General features: G+C 44.3%; 1 long non-coding RNA gene across 15 annotated transcripts in view; it reads right to left on the bottom strand.

Annotated features, from left to right (window-relative positions):
- Positions 1 to 14448, bottom strand: part of LOC117715188 (uncharacterized) — a 54773-nt gene that overhangs the window by 25960 nt on the left and 14365 nt on the right. For 3 of the 15 annotated variants that reach the window (XR_013112492.1, XR_013112486.1, XR_013112485.1), the window contains one exon: positions 10069 to 10745. The exons of the other annotated variants lie outside the window; for them this stretch is intronic. This is a non-coding gene — a long non-coding RNA (uncharacterized LOC117715188). The remainder of the gene's footprint in view (positions 1 to 10068; positions 10746 to 14448) is intronic. 15 annotated transcript variants of the gene reach the window in all.

The following is a 14448-nucleotide window of genomic DNA, read 5'->3' as shown; positions in this document are numbered from 1 at the left end:
TAAAGAGTTCAATTCAAAAGCCGGGCAGTGGTGGTGCACGCCTTTAATCCCAGCACTTAGGAGGCAGAGGCAGGCGGATTTCTGAGTTCAAGGCCAGCCTGGTCTACAGAGTGAGTTCCAGGACAGCCAGGGCTACACAGAGAAACCTGTCTCGAAAAACCAAAAAAAAAAAAAAAAGTTCAATGCCAGCCTGAGCTATCTGACACTGCCAAAAAAAAAAAAAAAAAAAAAGTTCAGACAAAAACCACTTTTATCATATTCTACTTACTCAATTTAAGAGTCCAAGTTTCATCACAGTACAGCTGCTCTGCTGACCACTACTTAATCTAGAGAGAAACCAGATTCTCCTAAGCTGTGATACACAGTACCAGGCCAGGGCCTGTCTGTCTGACTTCTGCTCCCTCTGTGGACTTTCAGCAGGAACAGACAACACAAGCACACACCAGGCCTCCATTGCACTCAGTTGGAAGAAAGCATCCACTGAGAAGGGCACAAGCCACACGGTGAGTCAGAGAAAAAGCAGGCACTAATCACTTCTCTGGCAGAGTCTCTCTCTCCGCCATGCTCTCTTTGTTGAACATATACACACTGAGCAAATATCTCATGACTACAGGTTAAAATCATGAGACGCCTCCTTCCTTCAACAATTCCTTCCACCAATGCCAGGTGTGGTGATGCACACTCTTAATCCTAGCACTTGAAAGGCAGAGGCAGGTGGATGATCTCTGAGTTTGAGGCCAGCCTGGTCTACATACAGTTCCAGGACAACCAGAGCTACATAGAGAGAGACCCTGTCTCAAAGACACAAAACAACCAAAAGATACTTTTTGTTCTCATCCTTCCCAACCTCTGGCTCTTAAGAGTCGTTCTACGCCACCTTATTTGATGGTCCGTCCGAGTGACCCAAGACATGCTGCCTGAGTTCGTTATTTATTTTTTTATTTTATGTGCACATGTTTTGACTGCATTGTCTGTACATCATGTGAAGGCATTGGATCCCAGGGTCTGGAATTACAGACGGTTGCAGGCCGTCACATAAGTGATGGAAACTGAACCCAGGTCCTTTGCAAGAGCAGCAGTGCTCTTAACTGCCAAGCCTTCTCCCCAGGCCCAGTGCTAAGTATTGGGTCAGAGGCATGCACTCTCCGTCTCATCCTGCACTCCAGCTTGCTAATTCTAAAATGGACAGCATTACCTTTCTCTTCCTAGGTGAGATCATAACACAGGGCAAAAAGCCTCTGTAAGAGGAACTACGCTGGGTACTGTGGCATGAATCTGTAATCTTAACATGACGGTGGCTAAAAAAGGATCATGAGACTGGCCTGTGCTATAGAGTGAAGAGAGAAAAGGAGCAAAGTACTGTGCTGTGTAGGCAGACACTGGAGGCCTTATAGGCCATAATTCAAGTGGAATTAGGGAAGACTATTGATTCTAAACTGAGGCCCTGAACTTGGCTGCGCAGGCTGCAAGGAGAGCCCTTAAAGGAGGTAAGTGGCATCCAGCTGCTCACAGGATAAACTGTCTGGGGACTGAGGGCAGCCAGACTGGGGGAGGAGGTCCTTCACTACTGGAGCACAGCAAACATAGAAACCCTAGAGGCAAGTCCCAGGGTCTGCTTTTAAACCTGCTCTCTTATGAAAGTTTCTGGTAAATCTCAAAAGTACTGGTCCGCAGTGGGATGTGACACTAAGGCCCTCCACATAAGCATCAGGGTTCTCCCCTTCCTACAATATCTGGTCTGTACAGGTTTCTGACCCTCCCAGGCACACTCTTCATCCCCTTATTTGCTCACTTGGATCCTTCATCTCTTCTTAAACTTTCTCTGACTTATCACATGACACACACACTAAATTCCTAGGATATTTTATTTTATTTATTCTGGGGTACAGTACATGCATGTGAGTGTTGGTGCCTGTGGAAACCAGAAGCATCAGGTAACCCTGGAGCTAGACTTACAGGTGATTATGAATTACCTGATGTGAGAGCTAGGAACTGAACCTGAGTCTTCTGGAAGGGTAGTACATGCTATTAACCACTGAGCCATCTCTCCAGCCCTAAAAAACAAAAATGCTTCCTGGTCCTTGAAGGGTAAGGAGTTGACAAAGACCCCACCAAAGTCCATTCAACTCAGATACATGTTCCTCAGATGATGGCTGGTATTGGGATCATCTGAAGGACGGTCAGCCTACACGTCCCTGGTCATTACTCCATACCTATCAAGTAGAGCATCCAAGAGAAAAGCACAGGCTTCACATTTGAGTCCAGCCTCCACTCTCTCTACTACAGCATCACACTGCTAAGCACATGAAAATATATTTGTTAGTGAATCCCTATTCTAACTGTAGAGAAGTTCACTGAGATCTATGGAGTTGGGTCTGGTTAATTTCAGGATGTGATTTTTTTTTTTTTTTTTTTTTTTTTTTTTTTTAATTTCTAAATTGTTGTTTTGTTTTGGTGAGACAGAGTTTCTCTGTGTGGCCCTGACTGTCCTGGAACTCACTCTGTGGACAGATGTACTTCACACAGGACAGATGACCTGCTGAGACTATCCCATGCATGTCACATTCTCCAGCCTTCAAGAGTGTCCTGTCTCAGCAAGTACTGTTTCTACTCTGAGTCCTCTCAGCTTACAGGAGAGTCCAGGCTATACACGAAAACACAGTACACCTCTGAGAGGACTAGGATAGACTCCCTCATGGCTCTTTTGCACCATTAGAGGCCCTGTTCTTGCCATAAACTCAAAGGCCATTCCAGGCAAGACACTCAAGCCTACTGTAAATCTGAAACCCACCACCCATGGATGGCCAGCCCCTCTTACACTACTGAGACAGGGTTTCAGTATACAGCCCAGATCCTCCTGCCTCAACCTCTCCAGGTGTGTGCTACCAAAGCCTGGCCTCTTACTTACTTCTTCCTGTGTTTCACTGATAGATCTCCACCTCTTGTGTCCCTCCTCAAAATTCAGACAGCAATTACAGATTCACATTCAATCCAGCCCTAAACTGCTACAGTTGTGGAGGGCAGCTCCTAAGTGTGGACCAGAAGGAGGTAGTCTGGGAAATACTCTCTTCTTTCAACTATCTTAAGGGAGCTCCAAGACTACGGCAGGCATCCACATAGGAGGCATGTTTAAAGTCAATCCAGCTGAGAGGCTGGCATAACGCCATGACAAGGTAAAGGCACTGCTAAGCCTATTAGAGTTTGGTCCCCAGAATCCACATGGTGGAGGAGAAATCAGCTCCTGCCAGCTGTCCTCCGATCTCCACAAGGGCACTATGGCACCTGCATGACACCCCATCCTCTACTCCACACACACAAAATGGATAAATAAAAAATGTAATAAATCTTAAAAGATAAACTAACTAAATCTGCTGTTTAAAGATCTGAAGAGATAGCTCGACAGATATAGGAACTTGCCACCCAGACTGACAACCTGGGTTCAACTTCCAAGACTCATATAATAGGAGAGAATTGATTTCACAGAGCTATACTCGGAGCACCACACATATACAACGGAACATGCACACTAACAAATATACACCTAAAATTTAAAAATTAAAAATATAAGTTTTAGCTAGGCAGTGGTGGTGCACGCCTTTAATCCCAGCACTTGGGAGGCAGAGGCAGGTGGATTTCTGAGTTCGAGGCCAGCCTGGTCTACAGAGTGAGTTCCAGGACAGCCAGGGCTACACAGAGAAACCCTGTCTTGAAAAAAACAAAACAAACAAACAAACAAACAGACATATATATATATAATTTTTAAAAATTATAGAGGTTTGAGAGATGATGGTGCAGTTAAAAATACTTGTTGCTCTTGCAGAAGGCCCAACCTCAGTTCCCAGCGCCTACATGGTAACTCACAACTGCCTATAACTCCAGTCTCAGAGGACTTGGCTCTTCCTCTTGTCTCCTGGGGTGGTGCACTCAGATGGTATACAGACATACATGTAGGCAAAGACTCATATATAAAAAATAAATATATATCCTAAAAATGTTTGGGCTCAGCATGGTAGTACATGCCTTTCATCTCAGCACGCAGGAAGCAAAGGACCTCTGTGAATTCGAGGCTAGCCTCATCTATATAATGAATTCTGGACTGAGCTAGAACTACATAATGAGATCCTGTCTCTAAAATAACCAAATAACAATAATAACCTCCTCAAAACAACAGAAAGCAGGCTCCTGGCAGCAGAGACTGAGGAGGAAAAGGAAAGGCGTGTTTCTGGGGACTTTAAAGCAAGCAAAACATCAAATACAGAGAGTACCAGGCTCTCTGGAAATTCACACAGTGAAAAGCAAGAACAAACTTCCTAAACTTGTTCTACGACTCACACACATGCACTATGGCACTTGTGCACCTCCACATACATACAAACACCAGAAATGCTTTTAAAAGTAAACCAAAGGACTGGAGAGATGGCTCAGTGGTTAAGAGTACTGGCTGCTCTTCCAGAGTTCCTGAGTTCAATTCCCAGTAAACATTCAACAGCTCACAACCATCTGTAATAGGTCTGATGCCCTCTTCTGGTATGTCTGAAGACAAGACCTACATAAAATAAATAAATAAATCTTTTTAGAAAGTAAGCAGAAAAGGTGGAAAGGGAGAGAGGGAGAGGCCGTGGCAGCTGAGACTGTTTCAGTGATCCCTGTGGTTATTCATGACCAGTCCTGAGATGTTTGCCCAGCCCTTCTTACCCTCCATCCACCGTCCTTTCTCAGATGACCTCAGTACTCAGCCTTCCATGTCGACCATGTTTGTACCCTCCTAGAGACCTCTATTTCATACCTTGCTGACTACTTCACTCTCTCAGCCATCCATGGATGTAATATCTTATGATCTTTTTTGTTTTTTTGAAACAGGGTTTCTCTGTGTAGTCCTGACTATCCTGGAACTGGGTCTGTACACCAGGCTGGCCTTGAACTTAGAGATCTACTTGCCTCTGGCTCCCAAGTGCTGAGACTAAAAGTGTTTGCCCCTACCACTGGGCATACTTGCTGTTCTCGCTAAGGACCCAGGTTGGGTTCCTGAAGTAGAAACTTAAGGGTTCTTTGGAATGTCCGTTGTGTTGGATGATGTTTTGCTAAAATAGACATGTGAAATATTATTTTGCTGAAGTGGACACAGGTTGAAAGGATGTTTTGCTAAGGCAAGCATGTTGAAGGATGCATGTATTGGTTCACCTGACATGCATTGTTGAGATCCCTTTGTTGTGACTCCATAGAGAAACTCACCAAAAAACTTCTGGTGGTGAGCTGTCAGCTTCTTGCCACTTCCTCAGACTCAGGCCAACACAGACAGACTTCACACGAAGTTTTGCTAAGACAGACTCACATAGGAGGCAAGAGATGTGGTGAAGGAGTACCTATGGAGGATATGGGTTGCTTGGAGGGAGTATAAATAGGACTCAATGGACTGTGAGGGGGGCTTGCTTGTAGAGCTAGCTGTGCAAAGCTTCTTGGTCTCAAGTCTTCGCTGACTTCACTTCATTGAGAGAGACACAGCTGAAAACTTCTAGCCCTGGTGGTCCTAATCCTCCTGCTGACTCGTGCGCTGAACCTGGCTGTTCCTGCTAGGTCATGCCACCACCGCTGCTATCCCATCACTACTGAATTGGACTGCTGGTGTATTTGTGAAGTGAGTGGATGGAGCTGCCATTGCTGACCTGTGAACTGAACAGCTGATTTCCTGACAATGCAGATAGGAGTTGCTCCAAAGAACAATTTCTAAACAAGTCCCTTCCCCTGGATCCTAATAACTTGTTTTGCCCACTACCTCTGGTGGGTGGTGGGCTAGAAGGAAGGTTAAAGTATTTAAGATCCTTTATTAAAAGTAGGATTGGGAAAAAATTAAAGCCTACAGGTTCCCAACACCTACATGGAAGCTCACTGTAACTCCAGTTCCAGGATACCCAATAATTTCTTCTTGCCTCAGAGAACACTGCATGTACACAGTACTCCTGTATACATGTAGGCAAAACACTCATACACATAAATAAAAAGAAGAGAAGCCAACAATATGGCACAGATGGTAAAGGCAGTTGCCTCCAAGCAAGAGGACCCATGTGATGGAAACACAACCAAATCCTGAACGCTGTCCTCTGACCTCCACAAACACTGCTACACACACGAGCGCATGCACGCACATGATGGATAATGTAAAAACAAAAAACAAAACAAAACAAAAAACCTTATTAGACCAAATCTTAAAAGGAATATCAAACAAGGCAATGGGACAGACCAAGTACAGGTAGCCCAAAGAAACCTCAGTGGTCAGGAGGGCCTCTTTAAGGAAAAATATTGCTAATGTCCTTTGCTTTGTTGAAAGGTTTATTTGTTTGTTTCTAGACAGAGTTACTCTATATAACAGAGTCCTGGCTGTCCTAGACTTGCTTTGAAGACCAGGCTGGCCTCAAACTCACAAAGATCTGTCTGCCTCTGTTTCCAGAGTGCTGGTACTAAAGGTGTGCACCACCATGCCTGGCCTTATTTTTTTTTTTTTCTGGCCTTATATATTCATTTTATATGTATGAGTGTTTACACGGATGTCTGTGTACCACACACATGCAGTGGCCATAGAAGAGAGTACCAGATCCCCTAGAAGTAGAGTTACAAGTGGTTGTAAGCCACCATTGGGTTCTGGGCACAGAACCCAGATGCTGTGCAAGAGCAGCCAATGCTCTATTACTTTAAGGTGTAGGCTGGTTCAGTCTTCTCTACTCAGTAAGCCCTTTTGGTTGTGAACTTATTTCAGACTGGCCTTGAACTCAGAAATCCGCCTGCCTCTGCCTCCCAAGTGCTGGGATTAAAGGCGTGCGCCACCACTGCCCGGCTTATCTTTTAATTCTGTGTCTGTGCTTGCACAAGTTAGTGCGGGAGTCCATGAAAGCCTAGAGCTACAAGTGGTTATAGGCAGCTAGAAGTCGATTCGGGGAACTAAACTCATGTCCTCTGTAAGAGCAAAGAGCAAGCACGATTCACCAATAAGCCATGTCTCTAGTCCCTTGGTTACAACTTTCTTTTTTTTTTTTTTTTTTTGGGGGGGGGGAGGTTCGAGACAGGGTTTCTCTGTGTAGTCCTGGCTGTCCTGGAACTCACTCTGTAGACCAGGCTAGCCTCAAGCTCAGAAATCCGCCTGCCTCTGCCTCCCGATCGCTGGGATTAAAGGCCTGCTCCACCACCGCCTGGCTTCCTTGGTTACAATTTCAATAAAATATTCTTTTTTTCTCTCTCTCTTCCTGAGACAGGGTTTTTCTATGTAGCCCTACCTATCCTAGAACTTGCTCTGTAGACCAGGCTGGCCTCCAACTCAGGGAGATCTACCTGCCTCTGCCTCTCATGTGCTGGGATTAAGTGCTACCACCATCTGAAAATTTCCCGAAGTTTTAAGCGATGCTCCCATCTTCCCTCTTTGTCACATCAAACTCTCTGCCTGTCCACAGCAGCTGTTTCCCAAGCAGCTAGTTAGTGGCTCTGACTCCCTTAGGAGCCTCTAGGGCTCAGCACGTACTCTGGAGTCACTGAATCAGCCTTGCCTGCTTCTCTTCAAGCCTTGCTTTCTCCCAGCCATAGCCAATGCTCTTAACTGCTGAGCCTTCTCCAGTCCACTAACATCTCAAGCACAGAAGTGACATCACAGTCTTCTCAGGCTGATGCAGTCACCATGGCTACAGCAAAAGGAACAGAATGGAGTAGGACAATCTTTTTTAACAAAAAGTAACAAAGAAAAATCAAGACTACACAATAGCACACACCCCTAATCCCATCATGTGCAAAGTAGAGGCAGGCAAATCTCTGCAGCCTGATCTACACAGGAAGCCCTGGACCCACCAGGACTGTACAGAGAGGCCCTGTCTGAAAACAGAAGAGGCCTGGATACACAGACAGAGCCAACGAGAGGTGACTGCACCAGCACACATCACTCAGTGCTTCCTGACCACTGTAAGCTTTTTACACAGCATTTAACCTAAGGAATTGGAAAACCAAGGCATAAGGCAGTGGCAACCAAGAAAGCAAACATCTAGCTTACTGAGGGCCCATTCCAGTGTATGCCTAGTGAGCAGACCAAGAAGGGGAAGAAAGCATGTCTAGTTGCTACAGGGCTTCCATATCATAGGACAGGGCACCAGAGAAGGAGCACACTGCACTCACTATGAATGCAAGCTATCTGGGCTGGTGATGCAGCTCAGTGATAGAGCACTTGCCTAGCTAGCATATGTGAAGCCCGGAGTTCAATCCCCAGCACTGAAAAATACACACACGCACACAAACACACAGAGACACACAATAACCACTATTAAGTTCTCCCTGTGAACAACTGGGGACTGTAAATCATCCACATGTAAGTGGTAACTGAAGCTGCCTAAGGGCTGAGATCAATGACTAGGAACAGAAAACTAACATTTAAATCATAGTAAGCACCATCTAGTAGAACAGAGAAATACCTTGTCTCTCAATAAGAAAGCAGCTAAATAAAACACAGCACTATCCATTTTATGAAATACCACACAGTGGCCACAAAGAATGAAATGACTATTTATTAACATGGGATACTGCCAAGGCCCAATTTCTATTGTTTTATTTCATTTTGTTTTTGAGACAGAGTCTGACTTGAAACTTGCTATGATATAGATCAGACTGGCCTTGAACTTGCAGATCCACCTGCCTCTACCTTCCTGAGTGCTCAGATTAAAGATGTACTCCATGTAGTGGCTAAAAGCCCATTCTTGAGACAAAGAATGGAGTATCAAAATAATATATAACATATTGTTGTGGAAATAAACTTTAAAGACATAAAATAACTTTAAGTTCTTTCTGGGTTTAAACAGTCCAAGGACACATTCTCTCTAGGAAACAGGAAAGAAGGAATCAAAGATTGCTAGATTCCATATAAATTAATAACCAAGCATGCTAATGTTTGTGGTGCCAGGGATCAAGGGTTTCACCACTGAGCTGCATTCTATCCCCAAAGAGAACGAACAAGGAAGAAGGCTACCCTCCCACCCAACATGCCCTCCCTTCATGGTTGAATACAGCTTTGCACCTGCCCACATCTGAACACATAACATAGCCTCCCGATGCCGTCTTCTCTCCTGAACCTCTGTGCCCAGGCTTGTCTTAGGACGGATCTTTAACTGAGGCCACTGAGTATGGAAGATATGCCAGCATGCAGGACAAGAGCAGTTGGCACTGTTCCAGTAGAAATCCCAAAGGGAAGATGGGTGCTATGTTGCTAGAAGTTCTAGAGTTCTAGGAAATGACGCTGGGGCAACCTAGTGAGGTCATGGGGTGACCCAGTCTCACTAGAACAAAGTTAAACAAAGAGCTGTGTTCTGGTGGGAGCTTTATGGTGAAGAGCAAGAACAGCAGAGCAGCAGAAAGAGGCCAGAGACTTGGATAGAAAGGAGTCAATGAGGTACTGTGGAGGAGACAAGAAGCTGAGATAAAACCTTTTGTAGTAGCCAGGTGGTGGTGGTGGCACATGCCTTTAATCCCAGCTCTCAGGAGGGAGGTGGATCTCTGAGTTGGAGGCTAGCCTGATCTGCAGAGAAACCCTGTCTCAAAAAACAAACAAGAAGCTAGAAAGATGGCTCAGTGGTTAAGAGCACTGACTGTTCTTCCAGAGGTCCTGAGTTCAAGTCCCAGTAACCACGTGGTGGCTCACAACCACCTGTACTGAGATCTGATGCCCTCTTCTGGTGTGTCTACAGTGTACTCATATAAATTAAAAAACAAAAACAAACAAACCCAAACACCTTTTTTTTGTAGTAAAGCTTGGTGGTATATACCTGTAATTCTAATACTAAAGGCTGAGGCAGGAAAATTAGGAATTCAAGGCAAGTCTGGGCTAGCTACACAGAGAAACCTGGGGTACGATGGTGGGGGTAGGAGAGGTCCTCTTCTGGAAAGCAAGGCTGTGGTTGTGCAGCCCTCTGGCGACTGCACTCTTTAACTTTCAACTTCCTAAGCAAACATATTTGGTTGTGTTTTCCTGGTTACCCAAAGAAATGACACTGATCAATCCTCACCCAACAGCTGATTCACCACCTCTCGAGTCACAAACTCACTTACCAGCTGGCTCTAGGGGGAAAAAAAACAAGCTGGTGTGAGCTGTCAAAGTCCTCTTGGACCTGACCTCAGCCTCCTGGTTTCATTTCAAAACTGAAAGCACTGATGGGCTGGGGAAATCCAAAGCGCAGCAGACCAGGAACAGGTGGTTCCCATCAGAAGAGTCCCAGGCTGGAACTCAAACAGAAACCAGACCACTGATAAGACATGGTTTATAGTGTCTGTCTCCAAGCTTTGGCAGCTGATTAGGTTGTCCACTATTTACAGCAGGGCATGAACACACTTCTCCCGCTCCAAGCTACTCAATAACTCTTCTCCAAAGCCGAAGCAACTTTCTTGTTTTATTGAGTTTGAGGATTACAAGGTAGATCCATTAACTGGGACATCAGGGCAAAGGGATCCGTGGTCCTTCAAATGGGTCACATTTTGAGTATAAAGAGTTATTACCTCCTCCCGATTCCCCATAAATGGCTGGCAAAATTCCTGTCTCAGTAACAACTTTTCAGTTTATTCCTAATGTCCATTTGTTGTGGAGTGTCAGCAGCAGAGGACAGTTCAGAAGGAGCTGGGTTATGTGCTTGAGGGTCCACTGTGGCTAGCTGTGTGACTCAGGACACATGATTTCACTTTTCTGGGTTCAATTTCAGTCTCCTTACCCATAACAGGAGACTGGGAAACATCTGCACCAAGAAAAGGTTTGAGTTCTTAAATCAGGGTTACTTTTTAAAATAGCGTATTTTGGGGCTGGAGAGATGGCTCAGTGGTTAAGAGCACTGACTGCTCTTCCAGAGGTTCTGAGTTCAATTCCCAGCTCACAATCATCTGTAATAGGATCCGATGCCCTCTTCTGGTGTGTTTGACAGTATATGCACATACATAAAATAAAGTTTTTTCTTAAAAAAAGGTACACCTCACCACTCTGAGAAAAAATCAGGGCATAAGTAAAATCCACAAGTTCTAGCTGTAACAGGCCAAGGAAGGGCCAGCATAGGCTGCTGGCACACGCTGCTGGCACTGGATGCCTCAGCTGCATCACTTAGGAACACAAGATGCTACTCTATAGACTGTGATCAATAGTGAAGAATCCTGAATGCTGTAAAGACACCACCCACACAGGGCCCAAGTACGGTGAGATATACAGATGATCCTAGTATTTGCCAGGCTACGGCAGGAAGATGTAAACTCTGAGGTCAGATTACATAAGGAAGACCCTGTCCAGACCAAAAGATGGACACACAAAAAGACATCAGTAGCCCTGTGTTCACTACAGCACTATTGACAATAACTGCATACTGTAAGCCAGTGCTTCTGCTAGAATGCTTACCTAGCATTCATGAGGACCTGGGTCCCATCCCCAGCTCAAAGAGAAAGAAACAAAATTAATGAGAGAGAGAGAGAGAGAGAGAGAGAGAGAGAGAGAGAGAGGGGAAATAGGACAGTGAAAGGGGGAACAGGAAAGAAAATGTAAACCATATACAGTATACTATTCAGCCAATAACAATAAAGTATTTTAAATCTGTCATCTGCAACAGCATGATTGAAGCAGGAGATCATCACATTAAGTGATACAAGCTAGGCTGAGAAAGAAAGGCACTGTACGGTCCCCACACATGCAGGTAAGGAACAATGACGTCTTAACAGCAAGAATGGAGTGCTGGTCAGCAGCCGGAGAGAGGAAGAAATGAGAGGTGCAGAGGCTACAATTAGGAATGCAGTTGGGTTATGCTATGTGAATAGAAAGACTACAAAGAATGATAATACACTGTATATTCTAGAAGACAAGAGTTTGAAATTTTTTACACTACAAAGGATTAATGCCTGAGGAGATTGTGCTATTTAAACCAATTTGAACACAAGTATACACAACATACATACATGTGAAAACATCACATTGTCCTCCAGAAACTCAGTTGCTTTCTGTTTTTCAGTTTAAATATTAATTTTTTAAATTTATTTTTTTATTAATTTATTAATTTATTAATTCACCGTATATCTTGATCACTGCTCCCCCACCCCTGCTCCCCACCCCCAGTTTTTAAAATTTATTATTAATTGTGGGGGGGGAGTGCTAAGCCATGTGTCAAAAGACAGTCTGTGGGAGCTGGTTCTCCTGCCACCCTTTGAGTCCCAGGGACCTCTCTCTGAGCTACCTTGATAGCCCTCCATTTAAAGAGTTAACTCACACACACTCTTGGCCCTCTCCTATGAAAACCACTCAAAGAACTTTTCAAATTAGTATTAACTAGAACAAATGGTGGAAAATGGGGAAAGGGGAAAACATCTAAAATGTAAATAAAATATCAGAAAAAAAAAACTCTATACCAAAAAAAAAAAAAAAAAAAAAAAAAAAAAAAAAAAAAAAAAAAAAAAAAAAAAAAAAAAACTAGAACAAAGCCAAGAAAGACAACACATACAAGGAGCACATCCGTAACATCTTTCAGTGAAGTGACCTGTGACTTCAAACAGCCATTAACAGTCCCTGCTGCCCAGGTCTTTGCGTTGCTCATCACCTAGTGGCATAGTGAAGTAAATGCAGTTTGCTAAAAGCCCAAGTAACTTCCAGCCATTTTGTGACTTTCTCAAAACCCACAGGACAACCTTCAATACATCCTCCAGCTTCTGTGAAACGGAAAAGACTCCACCTCCATTCATTCTCCAAGCTGAGAACTTCACACCCTGCGATTCATTCTCCAAGGTGGAAAATGCTTTGCACTTAAATAATGACAAGAAGTGACACACAACTGTTGAGCTGCATCTGCAAAGTACTTAGAGGTGAGAGAGTTTTTGTGCAGGTTGATCCAAGTAAAAGCAAGAAAGGGGAGCCTACAAGTATGCCTGGAGACAAGCTAAGGCTGCCTATGAATGATGAACTAATACTGTGGGCTTCCAGGCTAGCCTAAAACTAATGAGACATCTCAACCAAATTTCAACTCAAAACTAAATTTCAACTCAAAACAAAAAATAAAGCCTGACATCATGGTGACTCCATGGTGACTCCATGGGGACCTCTAAACTGTTAAGTCTAGGCAGCAGAACCAACCATGTCTCAAAAAAAGAAAAAGAGAGAAATAATGTTTTGCCAAAGAGAAAAATATTATCAGGAAATAAATCAGGCATGATGATACATGCCTATATTCCTAGAGATAGAGATGCCTGGCTAGAGGCACAGATGTGACATTACCATCCAAGCAAATGTGAACACATTACTGAACTCTATTTCCCTATTTCCCTCAGCTTTGTCATCTGCAAACTTTCCTTAGCAGTCACTACTCTTTTAAGATTACTATAAAGACATATAGGATATTAGTCAAGTACTTAAAACAGTGCTGTACACACAAAAGGATAGAAAAGCAACAGTTTGAAAAGACAAGGAAGGGAGGGGAGAGGAGGGGAAGGGGAGGGGAAGGGGAGGGGAGGGGAGGGGGGAGGGGAGGGGGAGGGGAGGGGGAGGGGAGGGGAGGGGTGGGGGAGGGGGAGGGGAGGGGATGACTTGCCTGCTTTAGTTAACCTTACCCAAACCTCAGCCAAAGTGTCCCTGGCTGTTACTAACCAGAATCTGAGTTCCCTTGGCAACCAGCCTCAGAAAGAGCCAGAGCTGCCTTGCTCATGGGGTACTCAACCCTTGCCTTAAAAGTTGGCATCTCCTATGCCTTGAAACAGACCACCTTTGACTTTACAAGTGTCTTGCTCCAATCTCAGGTGCTGAATAGTGCTACCCTCCTTTTAATTGTCAGTCAGCATTCAAAAGGACCTCAGGGACTCTCTAGACCCAGCACTTTGTTTGCTACATGAGAGCAAGAAGGCTAAAAGTGAAGTCCAAGGTGTAAGTTGAAACAAAGTCAAGCACAGTTATTGTAGGCCCTTATTCCTGTGGCCAAAGTCTTCCCATTTTACAGGAAAAGAAAAACGATGTTTTTAATCCACTGAGCCATTTCTCCAGTCCTCTACTGTCTCCTAAGTCACACAACTATGCAACACACTTTTTCGAGTTTTTTGGATTAGGGGATACTCAATTGGTTGAAAGAAAGGAAGAGAGGAGGGAGGGAGCAGAGGTAAAGAAACCTTACAAATGTTGAAAAAAGAAATAAAAAATATTTTTAGTCCTTAGTATGGCAGATATAGGTTATTCAACCTGCACTACTACAGGGCAGCAGAGTACAGAGACTAAGAGCAGGGACTCTGGAGCTGGACTACTTTGCTCAAATCCCAGTTCTACCACTACTAACCATGTGGCTGTGAGTGAGCCTCCGAACCCTCTCCTAACCCTCTTCACATACTACAGAACAAGAGTGACTATTTACAGGTTTAAGGATTAAACAAGACAAATGCATGTGAAGTCCACATCAAAGTCTTCTGTGTGCCCACTGACTGCTTTGCTTCTCA

This window comes from Arvicanthis niloticus, chromosome 9 (assembly GCF_011762505.2).
Source record: "Arvicanthis niloticus isolate mArvNil1 chromosome 9, mArvNil1.pat.X, whole genome shotgun sequence".
NCBI lineage: Eukaryota > Metazoa > Chordata > Mammalia > Rodentia > Muridae > Arvicanthis > Arvicanthis niloticus.
The sequence above is the reverse complement of the archived record's forward strand: the minus strand, read 5'-3'. Positions and strand labels throughout refer to the sequence as shown.